Genomic DNA, 20,449 nt, shown 5'->3' with positions numbered 1-20,449 from the left:
GTCAGTTTGGCCTGAGAGAATCTAACTTCTGAGAGATTTACAGGGAGGCAAATAAATACCTTTCATTCCTCAGGCTTCCTGGACCATGTGGCGACCAACTTCAGCCAGGCACGGAAAGGCACCCTAGCCCCAGAAGGTACCTTCTTCCTGGTGTGGCCCCAGGTCAAGGCCAATCAATTCTGTTCTGAGGGGAGGAATGTGAGGCATGTCTCTCCAAGAAGGTCCAGAGGTTATGCTGCCTTTCGTGACTGCTTTTGCTAAATGGCGTAGGTTGGCGTCCTTGAGAGTCAGCCCAAGCGTTGTCAGGAAAGACAAGCACTGATGGCTTTTGGATAGGGCAAAGGAAATGCAGGTGAAATAAAACCTAAGGCGATAGTATCAGAAAGTGATGGGAGGTAATTAGGATAGAAGCTTTGTGAGCAGGGTTAGCGCCTGTGCCCATATATGCCACTGTAGAAGTTATTACAGACTAGGCTACCTATAAGTAATTTATTCCTCCCAATTCTGGAAGCTGGAAAGTCCACAATCAAGCTGGTGTGGAGTATGGTGAGAACTGCTGTTGGCTTCTAAGATAGTCCCTTGCTGCATCCTCTTGAAAGAAGGGATACTAATCGTCACGTGGCAGAAAGGATGACAGTGGGTCAAGGGCCTAGTGATGCTTCCTTCTTGAGGGTCAGAATCTCCTTTTCAAATGAGAGACCATGCTGATCCAGTGACTTCCCAGAGACCATACCTGGTGTTATTACTACATTGGGTCCAAGTTCCAGCATGAGTGAAACTCAAACACTTGAACCACAGCAGCGCGCTTATTTTAGAAGGTGCCAGTCTGTTCCTTCCTTGGCCCTCCCCCAGGTGGGCCTTCCTATTTGAGGAGACAGGCCCTCAGCAGGCATTGAATCCACCTCCACCTTGACTTTAGGCTTCCCAGATTTCAGAATTTTGAGAGTCAATTTGTTACTGATTATAAGTTTCCTGGTTTATGGCACTCTGTTCCAACTAAGTTGCAAGAAACTGAGGTAGATATTCCATTCGCAGAGGGTGCTGAATTACCCAGCGGGGGGTGGGTGGTGTCATGCCCCAAAGGCTACAAAGAAGAGCCCCTGTCTATAAGCAACCAAGGGGAAGTCCGCCATCTAGTGACAGTCCACTGTGGGTAACTACCCCACTGGGGAATCATATTCCTTCTTGAGACTTCAACAATGAGGGGCAATGTTTATATAAAGTCCAGAAACAATTTGTTTTTGAGACACACTTTCACTATGTAGACCGGGCTGGTCCCAAACTCTGAGAACTTCTCTGCCTCTGCCTCCCAACTACTGGTGTTAAAGATATGTCAGCTGGGTGTGGTGAAACACGCCTTTATTCCCAGCAGAGGCAGGTGGATCTCTGTGAGTTCAAGGCCAGCCTGGTCTACAAAGTGAGTCCACGACAGCCAAAGATACACAGAGAAACTCTATCTCAAAAACAAAACAAAACAAAACACCAAGCAAGCAAGCAAACAAACAAAAAAATGTGTGTCAACACACCAACCCAATCCCAGAAGTTTGAATCATCAAGAAAGATAAAAAACAACCTTTAGTACTTAATCAGGTAACCTTACTGATGCTTAATTTTTGTTTCCATTGTGCCTACCCTTTCCTGTTATGGAGAGATAGCGATAAACAGAGACAAATAGACAGTCAGACAGGTGGGCAGGAAGACAGACAGAAACAAAGAAAGCAGCTCCAACCCTGCTTTTCAGTATGAATAACTGAGCAGTTCTTATGCCATGTGCTGTTCGAATTCCGCCCATTACTGCCGGGGTCACCTCGCTCCTCATACCTTTGTTTAACAACAACAGAAAACTCTACTTAGCCTAGGGGGTCAACTCTTAATCCCTAGGGTGCTGGGTGTGTATACTTACTAGGGGAAGTGGAGAAAAACAAAACAACAAACGGAACACTACTACTGCTTGATAGTGATTATGATGAAGAGGGCAACGGATAGTGTTGGGGCAGCAAACACATATGTAGCCCATGTGGGGAAATGGATGTGAGAGCAGGGAAGATGTCCTGGAGGAAGTATTGCCAGGATGAGTGGGTTCAGCAAAGGAAGAGCAGAGCCAGGCATGCCAGGTTCCGTCAAGGGCACTGAGCTGAGGAGTGGTCGGAGAATGTGAGCCAACCGCAGTTGGACAGCATAGGACCGTTGAGTCAGCGAGGCATAGCCAGAAGGAGGCTGAACCTTATCAACCAAGATAAGAAACTCAGGTTTCATATCCCAGCCAAGTCTCACTGGCAGCCAAGGCCAGAAACTCTGTCCTAAGACAGGCTTCATTGAGCTGTGGATTTTTCCAGAATTCTGAATTTAGATATCACTAGTCAGCCAAACTCCAGTTCATAAAGGTCCTTACCACACTCGGTACCCATGCCCTCTCATGGGATGTATCTCAGTCTGTCCCCCCTGGCTGTGGTCCCTGCTCTCAGGAATGCTTAGTCAGTCTTCTGTGGGTAAGGGAGGACATGGTCAGACTCTTGCTTTGCCTTGGTTTTCTCAGGGGATATGGAAGGAGACCTTGGAAAGGTGCTCTTGAGGCAGAGAAATCCCTTAGAAGGACACTGCAAAAGTCCAAGCAGAATACACCTAGAAGAACGGCACACATCATTGTCATGCCCTCTATCACTCTTCAAAGGCACAAAGAGGCCTAATAATCTCTACAAAGTGGTGACCTGAAACTCAGACCCCAGTGTACACTATTGTAAATTTCATCCACGACAATCTCCTGCCTGAGTTGTTGTTGTTTTTTGTTTTTGTTTGTTTTTGTTTTTGTTTTTTTGGTTTGTTTTTGTTTTTGTTGTGTGTGGAATCAACCACAGCCCAGAAGCCATTACTATGGTGTGGTGAAGTGATGTAGTGTGTGTGTGTGCGTGTGTGTGTGTGTGTGTGTGTGTGTGTGTGTGTGTGTGTGTGTGTGTCTCAGCTAAAGGTCAGTATGGACTTGGGATACACATGCCTGAGAAAAACAGAACTGAGGAAAAAATCACTGAAGGAGACACACTGGTCTCGTGTGGTTGGAGCTGATGGGTTTCGTAGGGCATCGGAGTCTATCTGGGCTTCAAGAACAGTATCCTGTAGACTGGCTGGCTCATAGAAAGCATATACTTATTCCTCACAGATCTGTAGAAGTCCCTGGAGAGATTCAGTGTCTCATAAGGACATATTACCACTGTGCCCTCATGGTAAGAAGAGCTGATTATTCCTCTAACATTTCTTTAATAATGGCACTCATCCTATTTAGGAGTCCTCTGGCATGCACTAGTCACCTTCTAAAACCCCACCTTCTAATACCATCAGAGACAGGATTAAAACGTCAACATATGAATTGGGGGCCAGGAGCACAAACATTCAGGCCATAGCACTTGGCAAAACCTCTTTCCATTTTCTTCTCAGAAAATAGGAGGAAAACAGCCTAAGCTTGTTTATATAGTAAAACACAAACAAGGCAAGGGGAACTGGCATGATTTGGTTTACATAGTCAACAGTTTTAAGCAGGGTCACAGGATCCTTCCTAGAACAGTCCTAGAGGCCCAGGCTGGGAACCCCATCTCCATCTCTGCATGACCTCTGAGGAGAATTTAGAAGCAACGCCATGGCCTGAGCACACCCCCAGTAACAGAAGTGTTATCCCTAAGACAGAACACACTGGCCAACATGGCTGCTGTTCTTTGTCCCTGACATAGGTGACAGTGTCTCACCCCACAATCTGATGCAATCCACTAGTTACCACAAAGGGGAAGGGGAAAATTCAGGAAATATGAGTCTTTGCTGACCTGTCTTTAATTTCTTTTTAAAAGGGGGGGTCTTACAACATACCACTTGGGGACTTGCAATGCTGGATTCTGGGACCCCTCTTTAGACCATGTAAATTGGAGACTCAGAGGTTTGGGTCCAGTGATCAGCTTCCACAAGCCTATTATAGGATTCCAACATGCTGAAGACAGAAGCCATTGCCCAAAGGGACAGCAGAACACCAGTAATGTTCTATACTGAATTCATCAATGAGTTGTGCTGAGTTGTGGATTTCATCCAAGTGGGGAAATTTCCATACAGAGGCCTAGATGCTATTGGTCAGAGTGCCATGGGCAAGCAGCCCCTTGGGATGGGGGAGGGGAGCAGGAGGGCTCAGTCAGGATTCAAGTCTCATGTTAGCTTTTGAAATCTTTACTTCTTGCTCTCATCTCAGCTGTGATGACGGCTCTTTTGGGAAGCCTCTACTCCTCCTCCCCATCCTGGCCTTGTGTCACATGTTCCTGATCATCACTCCAGTGCTTGTCACTCTCTGGTCCTGTGTTCTTAACTCTGAGCCAGAGAGGATAGAGAAGTTGGCTTTTTTGTTGTCCTTGAGTTTTCAGAATGTAGTAGTAAGGCATTCAGTAAATATGAACTTGAACACTTGGCTCACCTTTGCTGAAAGCCTCACTATAGTCTGAGTTGATGTCCTCTGCTTGCCCTGTATCTTGTTCTATATCCCCCAGCCCAGCTGTAGCTGCTAGGCTGTTATTGATGATGGGAAACAGTCTCCTGGACACTCAGGCTATGGTGGACTCTGAACAGGTTTCCAGCATCCCACCATATTATAGGCAACACTACATTCATTGATGTTTCACAGTCTGTTGTCCCAGGCACCTGCCTCATAATTCGAGATCCACCATCTTGGAGTGGTCCCTCATATTTTATTGTACCCTTGCTACACAAGAGGCCTCAGTGAATGACTTTTCACTGATTTGTTTCTGTATCCAACTTTCAGACATCAAGCTATGTAAGGCCATTGTTGAAATGAAAGGAAACCAACTCCAAATGTAGTAACTTGCTTGGGTTATACTACCAGTGGGTAGCTGGTCTTCAGCTGGGATCTATGACATCAAACTCTAAATAGACCTCTTTATACCTCTGTTGCCTCTTCATGGAACTAAAATTTTTTTCCCACTGTAATTGGAGCCATTGAATATCTGATGCTTTGGGCAAGTGGCAGGATGTTTCCTTTTCACTGTGGGTAAGTGCCTCCTCCCTCTGGCCACATCCACTTGTCTGATTTCAAAGGCATCTGCTTTTCCAGATGAGGGTCACAAAGTCACCGCTGCACCCCATAAACCCTCCCTTGGCATTTCCTCACAGCTGCATTGGTTGACAGCTCTGAATCACCATCACAGTGGCGATGCCAGGAGAGCTGGTGCTGTCATAGCATGTCACTTGTACAGCCAGTGATGGCTGATGGCTGCATGAATGTACCTGCACTGCGGGAAAGCTTGTCCACCCTGCCTGGCTGACCAGAGAGCATACTGCAGTGACAAAAGGATGTTGTTCCCACTGCTATGTGCCTAACAATCAAATATGACCCCACATCAAGTTTTACTCAATCAATCCAGAGCATCATAAACTTGAGAGAAAAGTAAGTTCTTGGCTGTGACTTTGAGCCAAAATGAGAACATAATGTTCACTGAAAATTAAAATATTGGCTGAACCACCAGCTGCATCTTTCATAAGAAGAAATATTATATAAATATTAAGATAAAAAGAGACAAAATGGAATTCTTATAATAAATTAAAATATTAAGTTATAAAATATTAGTGCCCCATGAGCTTATTTTTTTAGAAAAGAACCTTTGACTAGACAGACGAATGGCTGTGTGTGTGGCAAGGCCACAGAACGATATGTAGGAGTGTATGCATAAGAGATCACAAGATACAAGAGAACAAAAACACAGTGACATGCTGACAGTAGCTATCTTTGCATGGACTGTTTCATTTTAAAAATCCTTTGTCTTTATTTTCTTACTATTTAATAATAAATGTGTTGTTTTTGTTATCACAGAGTTCTTTATATCAGCTAACTTGATATTCAAACCAAGAGCTCATCTTTTACCCATGACTTTCATTCATATCCTCTTACTTTATCCAAAATTAATGTTCTTAAGAAACATCCAGTCACCATCTATCCATCCACTCACACATCCATCCGTCTGTCCACTCACCCTCACATCCATCCATCCACTCACACATCCATCCGTCTGTTCACTCACCCTCACATCCATCCATCTATCCATCTACCCACATGTCTCCCCACACATCCATCCATCTGTCCATTCACCTACATACCAATCCACACATCCTTCCATCTATCCACCCACCTATTCACGAATCCATCCATCTGTTTAACCATCATCTACACATTTCGGAAGCAGAATCTGTGTGAATTTCAGATACTTAAACAATGCTCTGTGATGCTTTTATATTCACATAATATTCAGTCATACAGTAGCTGTTTTATTGCTGTGGTGGTTGTCCTGGATTCTAGATCTCCTGGTTTTACACTTCACCATGCTTTCTGCTTCAGCCCTTCTTCTGCACATCTCACCTCTCTCCTCCTCGTAGCCTCCTTCCTCCAGCATCATGGCATATGTTGTAAATGACTTGATTTGAAACGTTCCATTGTATGTCATTGTGTCTCTTGATTGGATTGGGTACCAATTGATACAAGGGCCAGATCTTCTTTCTCTGAAGAACTGACTAGTGGGAAGATATTCTGTTTCTCTCACAAACATGAGTCTAAACCCAAAGGGCGATTTGGCGAGCAATCTTGTTGTTGCTCATTGATCAAATAGGCATTCACTAAGCATTTACTATATGGCAAAATGAGAAAGTAACAAGATAGTTTCTCCCTGTAGGGGCACAAAACTTGTGGGAGATGGAGACACATATAAAGAAAGAAACTATAAATTAGCTGTAAAAACAAACTAATGTTCTATCACTGCCTAGACAGTGAGCTTTCCCAACCACACCGGGAGCTCACTGAAAGCCAGCTTCCAAGTGTTCACAATGTCTGGAATATAGGAATTTTCTCAATAGATGTCTGCTAGTGACAGCTATCCTAGTAGCTGTGTTGATAGAACCCTTAGAGCTTACATTAATTTTTAACATGAACTTAATAAGAATTTGATCATTCTCATAACATTACAAAACAGAGTTTATTCCCATTTTATAAGCGGAAAAAGTGAGTCTTAGGAGGCTGAATGGCTTGACTTGGATCATTTAGCCAGAAACACTTAAATGGAGGCAACTAGGCTGGAGGATACTATGCGATCCTTTTTAACTAACCCACCAGTAACGATAGCACGCTGGCTGCATTCCAGAAACCACTCCAGACTGGAGAAGTCCGCGTGGAAGAAGCGATAAGCAAAATATCAAATGACTGTGTACTTAGGGAAACCCTGAAACAGATGGGTATCCAAAGCACAGATTAGCCCAGAGGCGTGGATGATCATGGCTGAGAGTGGAGGAGAAGCATGGAAGGGCAAGTGGCAAGGCAGGGATGTAGGCTGGAGCAAGTCGAGGCTGGTGTTTCTCAGGGGTGAAGGAACAACAGAAGCATTTCCAGTTCCAAACCCCAAACAGCACCTGGAACAGCCCTTGGTGACAGTGGGAGAAGTCAGTAACATTGGCCTCTGTGTTTCCAAGAAAAGCGGGTTTCTAGAAGACAGTAGAAGGCTGAATTGGAAGATAACCTCAACTGGCAAGGAGTAGCCAAAGATGACCAAAAGGAAATGAATTCTTTTGTTTGTTTGTTTGTTTTTGTTTTGTTTTGTTTTACCAACACAATTTGGCTCCTGGTCCTATCTCAAACCTGTTCTCCTATTAACAGGGTGCCCAAGCTCCACCTCTGACTAAGGTGCTGTGGAGTTTCTAGGACATGGATACATTCACCCACAACAACAGACATTTGAACCAAGAACAGTCCCACGCAGTCCTCACATGAGGCTGGATCACGGGGATGCAATCAACATGAGTTCCTCTGGGGACGTGGAAATCAGCCAGAGGGGTAGCTAATTGCCTGGGGGTGCCACAGCTAAAATCAGCCAGAAGGGTAGTTAGTTGCCTGGGGGTGCCACAGCTGAAATCAGCCAGAGAGGTAGCTAACTGCCTGGGGGTGCCACAGCTGAAATCAGCCAGAGTGGTAGCTAGTTGCCTGGGGGTGCCTTGGCTGAAATCAGCCAGAGGGGTAGCTAGTTGCCTGGGGGTGCCACAGCTGAACTTCGCCCCATAGTTTGCTACAGTAAGCTTTCTTTCATAGCGGCACTGAAGTTGATTTTCTTTGGCCCCTTTTGGGCTTTCAAATTTAGTTGTGATTTGCACCAACTTTTTTTTTTTTTTTTTTTTTTTTTTTTTTTTTTTTGAACTTAAGAAAACACGAAGGAAAGAAAAGAGTCAGACTTTCCTACTCCACAGCCCTCCCGAGTTCCCAGTCTGGATGCCCTGAGGGTAAAATAGGACATGGTGTGTGGGAAGCACTTTGCCTGAAAGTGATAATGGGAACAAGTCGAGATCCTGCATAGAGTGCCATACACCAGAAGATGGCCGCTTCTACGATGATCCAGAGAGATGGAGGCTGCCTTTTATCAGACTGCAGGATGCAGGCACTGACTCACTGCCTACATCAAGGCCAGACACTTAGCTTCCAAATCCCTCAAATGGAGAGTGCTTGTAATCCCTTGGGAGGTAGGGTTGGGAGGGTAGGAGCTGCTTGGGAGGGCAGGCGCATGAGGCAACACGCACAACTCTGGAGCTTTCACTGGCCAGTTCTGTAGCTCAAACTGTACATCCTCTGGTTTGTTGCTTCTGTCTTTGGTCCTCATGAAAAACTGACAAGCCCTTTATTGAAGTGCACAGGTGCCAATCAAACTGAGCCCATGAGATTATTTCTACAGAAATGCTACAACCAGACTACCTCTGTCATTCATTGCCTTTGACCACAATCTTGCACTAAATCCAGCAGACAACCTGTAGATAGAAGTCCAGAGGCTTCACCACCCAGTTTGTGTCTTCCTGTGACTCCAGTTTGAGCATTTAAAATCATGTTTTTTGGAGGCCTTGAGAGGTGGCTCAGTGGTTATGATCACTAGTTGTTTGTCTAGAGGAGCCAGGTTCTATTCCCAACACTCAAATGGTGGCTCCTAATTGTCTATAACTCCCATTCCAGGGGATCCAATGCTCTCTTCTGGCCTCTGTAAGTACCCAGTGTGAATGCAATTCATAGACATACATGCAGACAACATACCCATAAACATAAAAAAATCTAAAAAGTAATGATAATAATAATAAACAAATAATTAACTATTTTCTAAGCCTTTCTGATTGTTTTGTATTTTGATTTTAACATCTTAAAATATTATAAATAAAAACTATGATTTTTACAAAACACCACTGGTGATCCTGCTAACTTCCTGGCCCTTCCAATGCTTAAAATGAACCATTTTAATTTTACTGCTTGTTGACTTTAAGACACAAATCTTGACCACAAAACAGCCACAGAGAAAGGGTAAATGGATAATATTTCCTACATTCCATCTCTCCCAGAGGGAATTAGAAAAATAATGTTCTCATGTGTATGTGGGTAGCTTTGCTGTGCTATAGAGACATATGTAAATAATGTAAGCATTAGCATGGCGTGCCCATGTGATAAGCTGAAATCTTTCACACTCTGGTATCTGCTACCTTTGCAGCATAGCATTGCTTTTCTGCCTGAACCCTCAGCTTTGGACCATCTGGCCTTTTCTGCATTACCTTCTCAGCCTCAGACTTCTTCAGCCCCATCCTCATCATCTGTACTCTAGTGCCTTCTCCATCACAATGGCTCACTCATCTTGTCTCATATTCATTCGTCCTTTCCTTAACATCCTTATCCATATATCTATGTCTTTGTCCATATCTAATATCTATATCCATGTTGTCTGGCACGTAACATTTGTTTTCTGTAATCTGGAGTGCAAACTCCTAGCACCTCTCTGGGCATTCCAGGAGCCAAAGACTGTAGAAGACGGTCAAGCCCATGGGAAATAAGGCTGTGCTTAGAGGACCAGTTTCAGTACTGGGAGTTCGGCCACCTTAGCCAGCAGGTACCTCTGGCAATTGACACAAAGCTGATGACCAAAGTGAACCTTCCCTATGCTGTAGCATTAGTGGTACAGTGGGCTTGGCCCAGTGCCTTATGATGCACAGTAAAGCAGAGCAAAGGAGAACATGCAGAGTTGGAAGCAGAAAAATCTTTTGCCACTCAAGGCACAGAGACTGAGGACTGTCTATTTCTCGGTTGAGGAAGTCTTCTAAGATTAAGAGCTAGTCTAAAAATATCTATTGAAAAATTTTAAAAGGTTTATTTATTTATTATGTATACAATGTCCTGTCTGCATATGTGACTGCACACCAGGAGAGGGCACCAGATCTCCTCATAAATGGTTATGAGCCACCATGTGGTTGCTGGGAATTGAACTCAGGACCTTTGGAAGAGCAGCCAGTGCTCTTAACCTCTGAGCCATCTCTCTAGCCCTGTATTGAAATTTTTATACCATACATTTGGACCATACTTTTTCCAACCTTCCCCAGCTCCTCCTACATTCTCCGCATTAACCCAACTCCCCCATCTCTCTCTCAAAAGCAAGAAAGCAAGCAAGCAAACAAACAAACAAAAACAACAGAAAAGAAATATTCTGCCCAAATGGAAATCAAAATCTACAAACAAATCAATATGACCAAAAAAAAAAAAAAAAAAAAAAAAAAAAAAAAAAAAAAAAAAAAGCCCAAACAAAGCAATATGAGACAAACAATCTTCAAAAATACCATTAACTTCATTTTGTGTCGGTCATCTAGTGCTTGGCATGGGGCCAACTCACGTGTTGTTAATATTCCCTGCAAGGCTGCGTTAGAGCAAACTGACTTCCCCTTTGTCAGTGGGCATCAGTTGGTGATAGCTTCCTGGTTAGAGATGGGAGCTCATGTCCACTTACCCCTCTCCGTGATGGGACCTCATCTAGCAGTCTCAATATTTTTTAAAAAGCCAACAATCTGGTTACAACAGAAAACAGAAGGAAGACTATTCACACTGTTTCTGGAAGAAATTTTAATGAAAAGACCACATGCTTTGGTGCAAAGCAAACCCTGGAGCTTGCCACCAGCAGGAATCCATTACACAGCTACGTCTTCACAGAGAAGAAGGAGCAACTCCGTAAATCAAAGACAGTATGTGTAAGCAAGGGTCAGCTGATCAGAGGTTGCCCTGTCAGAGCAGGCAGGGCGCCCCTGGAAGGTGGCAGAGAGGAAGCTGAAGGATCAATTCCCTTTGCTTTACACTCCCACACCTCCTGCTGCAGCTACCCTGAGCTCCTCTGGAAATGAGGAAAGAAGTGCTGTCTTTACCATGCCCCCCAGGTCATCTGTTTGGGTACAGGTGAGTACAGAGGGAATAACCTGGACTCAACACAGTACTTATTACCCAACTGACAACAGTTGTACGGGTAGGCATGACTGAGATAGCTGCCGTGGTACTCGGTGTACACTGGCCTCTTCAAGAGCTCCTTGGTGGACTCATGCCTTTGGTCTCCACCAAGCCCAGGAGGTAACACAGTCCTGACCCTGTTTGACTGACTAGGAAACTCAGGATCAGATCCCAGATATGAAACACTATCTGTAAGAGAGAGTATAAACACAGCTAGATGCCTGTAATTATAGATGCGGTGTTTATTGTTCACCTTACCCCAAATGATAACTAATGATTTAGATCTTAAATCATCGATAAAATAGGAAGTGACTGAGGTGTGAGCCGGGGCAAGAGCCATTTATTATCATCAAGGTCAAGCAAACACTCTCCACTTAGAAGATGTTAAAGTATAACCCGAGAGTAGATTAAAAAGAAACAAGGGAGGGAGGAGGGGTTGGGAAGCCAGTGGTACATAGAATAGAGGCCAGATGTCTAATTATAGCTGACAAGGCCCTCATGATCTGGGCCTCTTTCCCTATGCCCCCCATGGGGCACTGTGTCCCAGCCAAAGTCAACTTTGTTTAGTTCTCAAAATAGCCCTCAGGTCTTTGCCCCAGCTGCTGCTTCTGCCTGGAACACTCTACCCCATTTTCTACTCCCCCATCACAACCCCTGCTTATCTAACAGGCAGGTCCTGGGGGGCAGGGGGACTTTCTTTCAGTGTCCCTCCTTCCTCTCCCCAACAGGTGTTTTTATTTGGGTGCCTGGAGTAGGCAGACTCTGTGATAGCTGGCCTCGGGCCTGTGCAGTTCTCTGAGAAAACTGTTTCTCCACATCTATGTGTAGGCTGGGTTTGTTTGTTTGTTTTTCCCACTGTGTTGGCATGACACCCTGGGCTTATCTGATATCAGCTCTCTTACTCTGTGCCCTGGCACCCTCGTTATGTATCCGTCTCTGTTATATCCTGGGCTCCACAGGGCAGAAGTATGCCTGTCTGTATGGGTATTAGACTCTCCTGCTACAATAACAAATTAACATGACTCTGAGGTTTAAAGTGTCTTGTGGCTGCAGAGGTATATATGTAACAGAGGTTCACTGGGTTAAAATTGAGTCATGTGGGAGGCACTTGGGAAAAACCTACATTCTTGTCTTTCCAGCTATAGGTCACCCATAGCCTATAGCCAGCATCCTCTTTCTTCATCAGCCAAGCCATCCACAGCCAGCAGCATGACATCACGGCGATGGTGGCTTTTGTCTCTTTCTTACATCTTTTAAAGACTCCAGTTATATCGGGTGCACCTTCATCAGCCAGGTCAGTAACAATAATTTTAACTCTAGCTGTCACCTGGATTCCGTTTTGTTTACAGGTTCCAGGGATTAGGACGAAGCTATCACTGGAAGCCTGTCACTCTGCCTGCTGCATTGAGGGTCCCCAAATGCAGGGCACAAAGGATCAAATGTCTGTGTGGCTGCAAATGTGAGGGACATTAGACCTCCAGGTCCATGTTGGTGTGGGGCACATGAGAGTGGTGGGTAGCTAGGTGTTCGGGTGTGTGTGTGGGTGTGTGTGTGTGTGTGTGTGTGTTAGATAGCTAGGTATTCGGGTGTGTTACTCTGTGTGTGTGTGTGTGTGTGTGTGTGTGTGTGTTGGGTAGCTAGGTATTTGGGTGTGTTACTCTGTGTGTGTGTGTGTGTGTGTGTGTGTGTGTGTGTGTGTGTGTGTGGTTTGGAGTTACACACTGACTGACCTCATTGGTGAAACTCAGATGTACATAGTGTGTGCTGAGAGCTTAGAAACCATCAGAAAGGAGAAATATACACACGAAATAGATAAGACATACATATTTCCCTGAAAATATGATGAAGTACTTAGTTTATTTCCGATGGGGATACTCTGTATTCACATGTGCCTGTGGCCACGCTCAGAGTGAAAACGCTGTCTTCCCTGGACCAGGCAGCTCTGAGAACGGCTTGGATGAGTCAGCACACAGCTCAGACATGCTTGTGCTGTCCACATTGAGAAATCAATCACAGCACAGTTTCCTGTCTTTACTGTGAGAGCAACTGCTCCTGACGTGGAAGGCCTCTCAAATCCCCAGGCCACTCCTTACCTGAATTTGCAGCTCTAAGAGCAGCAGAGCCTTTAAGTCCTGTCTGGCCTGCCTCCTCTTCCCAGATGAGATACTGCCCAGCCAGGGGCAGGTCTGTGCAGGCTTATAGGACCGTCCAAGCAGAATAGCATCAGGGTCCCCTACTGCAATTCAGACCTGTATAAAGTGACATTTTACTCTTTGAGGGCAGGGCTTTTGCATCCTGTGATCTACATCAGGTTTCTTTAGAGCTCTTTGGTTCCAGATCTGGGTGCTTCTGAACACTAAAATCCAGGATGGCAGTTCTGAACAGACTACTCCTGAGAGAAACTTCTGTTGAGGATTTCTGTCCAGCTTCCCACACAGGAAGCTGGATGGGACAGTCTGAGACTCTTGAGATGTCTATGTCTCCTCTCCTCCCCCCGCCCGCCCCGCCTTTAAAAATTTTTTAATTAATTTATTCAAATTACATCTCAACTGTTATCACCTTACTTGTATCCTCCCGTTTCTTGCTCCCTCTCTCCTTCTCCCGATTCCCCTCCCCTAGGTCTGTGACAAAGGGGAACCTCCTCCCCCACCATATGGTCACAGTCTATCAAGTCTCATCTTGGTAGCTTGCTTATTCTTTCTCTGAGTGGCACCAGGCCACTCCACCATGGGGAAGTGTTCAAATACGGAGCACCAGAGTTCATGTCAGAGTCAGTCCCCACTTTCCACACAACTGTGGATAATGTTGTGTCCATTGGCTAGATCTGAGTATGGGTTCAATGATTACTGCATGTATTGTCCTTGGTTGGTGTAGTAGTTTGAGCAGACCTCCCTGGGTCCAGATCCGCCCATCATGATGTTCTTCTTGTAGGTTTCTAGGACCCTCTGGATCCTTCTATTTCCCCATTCTCCCATACTTCTCTCACTTAGAATCCCAATAGGATGTACTCACATCTATCTCAATCTCCTGGTAAGTCAAGACTTTCATGGAGCCTCCCTTTTGACCTAGTGTTTGATTATAAGTGAGTATATACCGTTTCTAGTTCCATCCATTTGCTCGCAAATTTCAGGATTTCCTTGTTTTTAATAGCTGAGTAGTATTCCATAGTGTAAATGTACCACAGTTTCTTTATCTATTCTTTGACTGAGGGACATTTAGGTTGTTTCCGGGTTCTGGCTATTATGAATAAGGCTATGAACATGATTGAGCATAAGTCTTTGTTGTGTGGTGGAGCATCTTCTGGGTGTATTCCAAGGAGTGGAATAGCTGGGTCTGAGGTAGCCCTATTCCCAGTTTTCTGAGAAAATGCCAGATTGATTTCCAAAGTGGTTATACAAGTTTGCACTCCCATCAGCAATGAAGGAGTGTTCCCCTTTCTCCACAACCTCACCATCATGTGCTGTCATTTGAGTTTTTGATCTTAGGCATTCTGATGGGTGTAAGATGGCGTCTCAGAGATGTTTTGATTTCATTTCTCTGATGATTAAAGATGTTAAGCATTTCTTTAAGTGTTTCTCAGCCAATTGATATTCCTCTGTTGAGACTTCTCTGTTTAATTCTGAGCCCAATTTCTTAATTGGGTTATTTGGTTTGGTGGTGTTTAACTTCTTGAGATCTTTATATATTTTGGATATTAGACCATTGCCAGATGTAGAGTTGGTGAAGATATTTTTCCAATCTGTAGACTGTCGCTTTGTTCTGTTGACAGTGTCTCCTGCCTTACAGAAGCTTCTCAGCCTCATGAGGTCCCGTGTGTTAATTGTTGACCTTAGAGCCTGAGCTGTTGGTGTCCTGTTCTGGAAGTTGTCTCCTGTGCCAATGCATCCCAGGCTCTTCCCTAGTTTTTCTTCTAACAGATTTAGTGTCTCTGGTTTTATGTCGAGGTCTTTCATCCACTTGGACTTGAGTTTTGTGCATGGTGATAAATATGGGTCTACTTGTATTTTTCTACATGTAGATATCAAGTTAGACCAGCACCATTTGTTGAAGATGCTATCCTTTTTCCCTCTCTATCTTTTTTTCTTAAAAGTTAGCCTAAAGCCCAATCCCAAATCCAAACTAGAGCTACTGTCTTCCCAAGCAAGTGATGCTTATTAACTTGTGTTTATGACACATTATTTAGGGTCCTTCCAAATGTAGTCCCTATGCTAGATGCCAGGCGCTTGCCCTCAGAGGATCATAAAGCTCCCACTTTTTCTTCCCAGGCCCAGACAATATAAGCTGTTTCATATGTTAAGAAGGTGAGGAATGGAGGGAGGGAGGAATGGAGGGAGGGAGGGATGGAGGGAGGGAGGGATGGAGGGAGGGAGGAATGGAGGGAGGGGAGGCTTCAGGACCATAGTAAGAGTATTAATGTACAACAAGAAAAGATCGTGAGAGCAAGAAAAAGATAGACAAATGGAGACACACCAAGGTCCAGGGGAGAACAAGATGGTGAACGATCCTGAAATACAGGTGATCCGACATGAAGGGGCCACAGGCCCTCCTCTCCACCTGCAAAGAATGCAAAGGAGGCAGGTGCTCTGGACCCAGTGCAGGAGGTGGGTGAGAGAGAGAGAACTAAAAGGCAGGCCCCAGGAGGGTCTGAATCCCAGTGTGACTCAGAGCCTTTCTCTTCGGCACCTCCACAATCCACCACACACATTAGGCTAGAGGAGAAGCTACTTGAGTACATTAACAAGGTTCTGGGCCTCAAGCTCCTGGGTCCTCGAATCTTTACTGTCTTATCGGAGTCCTAGAAGACACACTACTGCCCCCAACTCCATGCCCTCTGTGCCGCCAGGCTAAAGTGGGAGTGTCTCTGAGGCATGCTGAAACTTCCTCAGCAGCAGCAGAACCCAGGTGAGGGCAAATACCAGAGTGAGCAGGCATGACCTAAAGTGAATACCGGTTCGATCCCTCACAGAGGAAGAAGCATGCCAAATTTCAGCACTGGCTGGGGTAGCTCCAATATGGTGGAGGCACATAAGAACACGGGGTCCGGGTAATTAATGCAAGGCACTGTAAAGTTAGGAAACATCGAAGATTTTCCTTTTGTTCTGAAAGAGAGACTCTGAATTGAACACAACTGAAGCCCCTACCCCACTCAGTTCAGTCGTGGGCACCTCTACACATGTATCAAATTTCTCTCCATGGTCTTCTTAGGCAAGGCAGGAGGCCATTTTTCACCCTCATCGCCCCCAGAATGGGCTTCCCTTAAAATCACCTCAGTAATGTCTCCCATGTCTATGCCGTCCCTTCCCACAGGCTAGACTCTGCTGGGTAGAAGGGACCAATTTGCGGGACAGGGATGATGTTGGAGGTTGGAATGTGACTACAGAAAGTACACTGGGAAGATGTACGCAGCAAGCTTCTGCCCGAACACTGAGGGGGAGTATGACACCCCAGTTAGGGAAATTTGGGGTGGCCTCATAAAGTTTCTTGTGTATAAACGGGGGGCCTTGAAGGTTAAGCAGACGTTTGCCAGCTGGAGATGGGGCATAGAACAGCCGGAGTCAAGGGAGCTGCCCCACGCAATAGAAGAGAATTCCGTATGTTTGGGAGAGTAATCAGCCATGTGACTGGGCAACTGGACCAGACACTCGGGTGGGAGAAACAAGGCTAGGGCAGCCTCCAAGAAGGCAGAAATGTGTTTCAGGATTTCCAGATTTTTCTTCTGTACATCGCACAAAGACAACAGAGCCCCTAGTCTCCCAGGTCCCCAGTGAGTTCCAGGGAAAATGTTTAAGGTATCATTTAACCTGAAGCAAATGTAGTATCCGCATTTCTATAAGCCTCCAAGAAAGAAAAAGAAACAAAAGCTGTTGAAATGTGAAAATAATTAGAGAGGCGACTTTCCCAGGAACAAACATGGCCCACGCTGCGCGAGGGAAGAACAAACAAACTTAGGGGCGGTTATGAAGCTGTAAAAATCCCTGTGTATTTCTGAAGAAAGAAATAACGCTGGAGCAAAGCCACCGAGCCGGCACAGCCATAAATCAAGGCCGAGGCTGTAGGGAAGGAGGAGTGAGCCGATAAATTCAGAGGAAACAAAGCTGCATTCCAGCTGTCCCAGGCGGCCTGAGAACCTGCTCTCGTTTTTTTTTTTTTTTTTTTTTTTTTTTTTCTACAACCTGGGATCACAGTATCCCAAAGCCAGAATGCCCTGCGCGTTTTTTGTTCCCTGTGTGCTCGCCCGGTCAGAAAGCATTTGGCTCGGGTTACGGTTTAGGAAAGCTAGTCGGAGAGTTGTTCAGTTTTCAGAAAGAATTGGGGGAAACAGAACACCAGAGTTCCCCCTTCTCCAGTTGCTTTCTGAAGGGCAGTTTCAGCCCAACGGAAACCCAGCGGAGGCAGCGGGGCGGAGGGCGCGGTGAGGGCTCTGAAGGGAATTCCCACCCTAAGAGCGCAGAAGGGGAGCCCACACTCTTCCACCCCAGGCTGTTGCTTCGGTAAACAGCCTCAGTGGAAAAGGTCACCACTGACCTCTGGGCTGAGGGATTTTTCTCGTCTGACACCTCAGGTTTCTGGAGAGAGGGGTCTATGTTGTTTACTGAGAATTTGCTCCACTAACGTCGAGCCCTGACCGCAGTCCGGGACTTCAACTTGATGCTGGTGAACAGTTTAGGAATGCCCCCTGCCTCACATCGCGGCATGTTTTGTTTTCTGTTTTTCAAGGATTGTGAATAAGTGATTTTATCCGCGCACCAGCTCAGTATGGTTAAACATGAACTCTTATAAGACAGACAGGGAGCTGTGGTTCATTGCTTGTAGCGCTGGACCAATGTTACAGTCCGTGAGAGAGGTCTGTGGGGTGCAGGCACACTTCCACTTTCTCTTACCCACTGCTGTTTCAGTAGTCAAACCTCCTGTCTACAGAACCTTTAAAGGGTAGACAAGGGGGTTGGGGTGGAGATGAAACTTCACTTGATTAAGAGGTGAGTAACCACAAAAACAATTTATTCAGTGCCAGGAACTTACCAGTTACAGGACCACCCACCCCCCAGGGCAAGTCCTTTACATATGCTAATTCTACGCGGGCAGAAATGTGCCCTTGAGAGGAAAGTGGCAACTCCATTCTATAGATCGGAGAACGGAATTGGGGGGGGGTGGGGGGTGGGAAATGTGTGAGAAGGTCACCACACCGCCCAAAACACAGAGCAACCTTGCTGTTAAAAGCCAGTTCTTGTTTGGTGTCCGGGGATTCTGCAGATCATACAAAGTATATTTTCTGTTTTAAAACTTAAAAGAACTAGATTTTTTGTCCTAAATCAGATGCCACCCTAAGAGATCCTGGGGTATCTTGAAAATAAGACAAAATTAACATATCTGTAGGTTTGTATATGTGGTCTATACATACTCATGTGAGTGTGTGCATGTGTACATGCATGTATTTGTGTAAATGTAGATGCCGGAAGTCAACATTGGGGACCTTCCTTGACTGCTTTCTATCTAATTTTGGGAGATGGCGTGCCTCACTGAACCTGGAGTTCACGGACTTGGACGTGAAATCTAGGAGCACATTGCTTGTCTCCACACGTCACCCTTACCCATTCCTGGAGTTACAGATGGATGTTCCTAGCTTTCTGTGGGGATACTGGAGATCTGAAGTGAGGCCCTCCTGTGTGCACAGCAGCCATTTGACTGATTTCACCATCTCCCCAGCCCCAGGCTTCCATCGTTTGACTCTTGTATTGCCCTGTGATCGCGTAGAGGGGACACGTATTGCACTGCGTCAGTCTGCCACTCCGTCAGTAGGCACCGGTGGCTGGTGAAAGCCTAGGTAGACCCTGCCCTCCCTGCATAGTTGCCGTAATTCATCGTTCTTTTCCAATTGTCATGTAGTGGCCACTGCCTTTTATGGAGCATGTATACAGCAAGCGTTTTCAGCCTAGACTCCAGATGAAGAAATTCTAACTCAAAGAGTAGAAGCGTTTGCCCAGGCAGAGTGGCAGAAGTGCTGGGACAACCACTTGACTGTTTCAGGTGTCTGTAACAGTGGTGTGCCTCATCCTTATAGATTCTGGCTGCTCCTTTCCCTCACTTTGCATTTCAGTCTTCCACTCATGTTACTGCCAACACCACACATTTCTCTTATTCCCCTCCAGAGACCAGACATCCAAAGCCAGTGTGAGCGAGGAAACTGGAGGCAATAGCAGTTGCCGAGGTCAGAGGAGACTCTCTTCTTAGCGTCGGCCTCCCAGCATCCCTGACTCGTGTTTTTCCTCCATCTTTATTGCTGTACCATCAGTTGCTATTGCCTTCCCCTCGGAAAGAGCTTCCTGCTTCCTCCAACACATGCTCCATCCACTATTGCCTTCTCTTCTGTCTGGGCCGAGTGTCCCTCTGCCTCTGTCTGATGAGAACAGTGAGATTGTGTTTGGGTACATTTGGGTAATTGAAGATAATGCGCTCAACTCAAGAGCCTTCATTTAACTACACCTTGCTCCTTGTTATGTAGTAGCCATGGGTTTCAGGGGTCAGGGTCCGGTATTTTTGGGAGACATTGTTAGTTAGCCAAATCGTCTTTCCTCCTGAAAATGGCATGGCAGTTTCCTTGGTGACTGAAAACACTAACTTAGCCTGTTATCCAACATTTGAAGCAGTGATCTCATTAGTGTTTGGTCCTTGGTGATTCCTCCCTTTAGTGCCTGGTTGAAGGTACAAAGGGTTACGCTCCAGAGAAGGACAGAAATACTGCCTACCAAGATCTGGCAACAGAACTTGCCAATGTGCCATGTGCCCACATACGGCAGGTCTCCTGGTGATGCCAAGGATTGTCCATTGAGCAAAAAGCTACAGAGGGCCCCTGAAGTTCCGGAGAGAAAGGGGCTGCAGCCCTATCCAGGTTTGAACATCAGTTAAGATTTGTGAAAAGCCAGCGTCAGCTACTAGATACAAGCAGCAGCTCCCATGGGTTCAATTTGACATGACTGTCTCTTGTGCACACCTCACCTCAGCCCAGGGTGGTGCATATTATGTTTACAAATGAGGAAACTGAGGCTTGAACAGCAAGGTCTTGTCTAACCTCTAATCACCTGACTGAGCTGATTCACCTTCAAGCATGACATCTTCGCCTTCACCTAATCTTGGCCTCTGGGTAAA

The sequence above is a fragment of the Acomys russatus genome, chromosome 2 (genome assembly GCF_903995435.1).
Source record: "Acomys russatus chromosome 2, mAcoRus1.1, whole genome shotgun sequence".
In the NCBI taxonomy this organism is placed as follows: Eukaryota; Metazoa; Chordata; class Mammalia; order Rodentia; family Muridae; genus Acomys; species Acomys russatus.
This window is presented reverse-complemented; position numbering follows the sequence as displayed.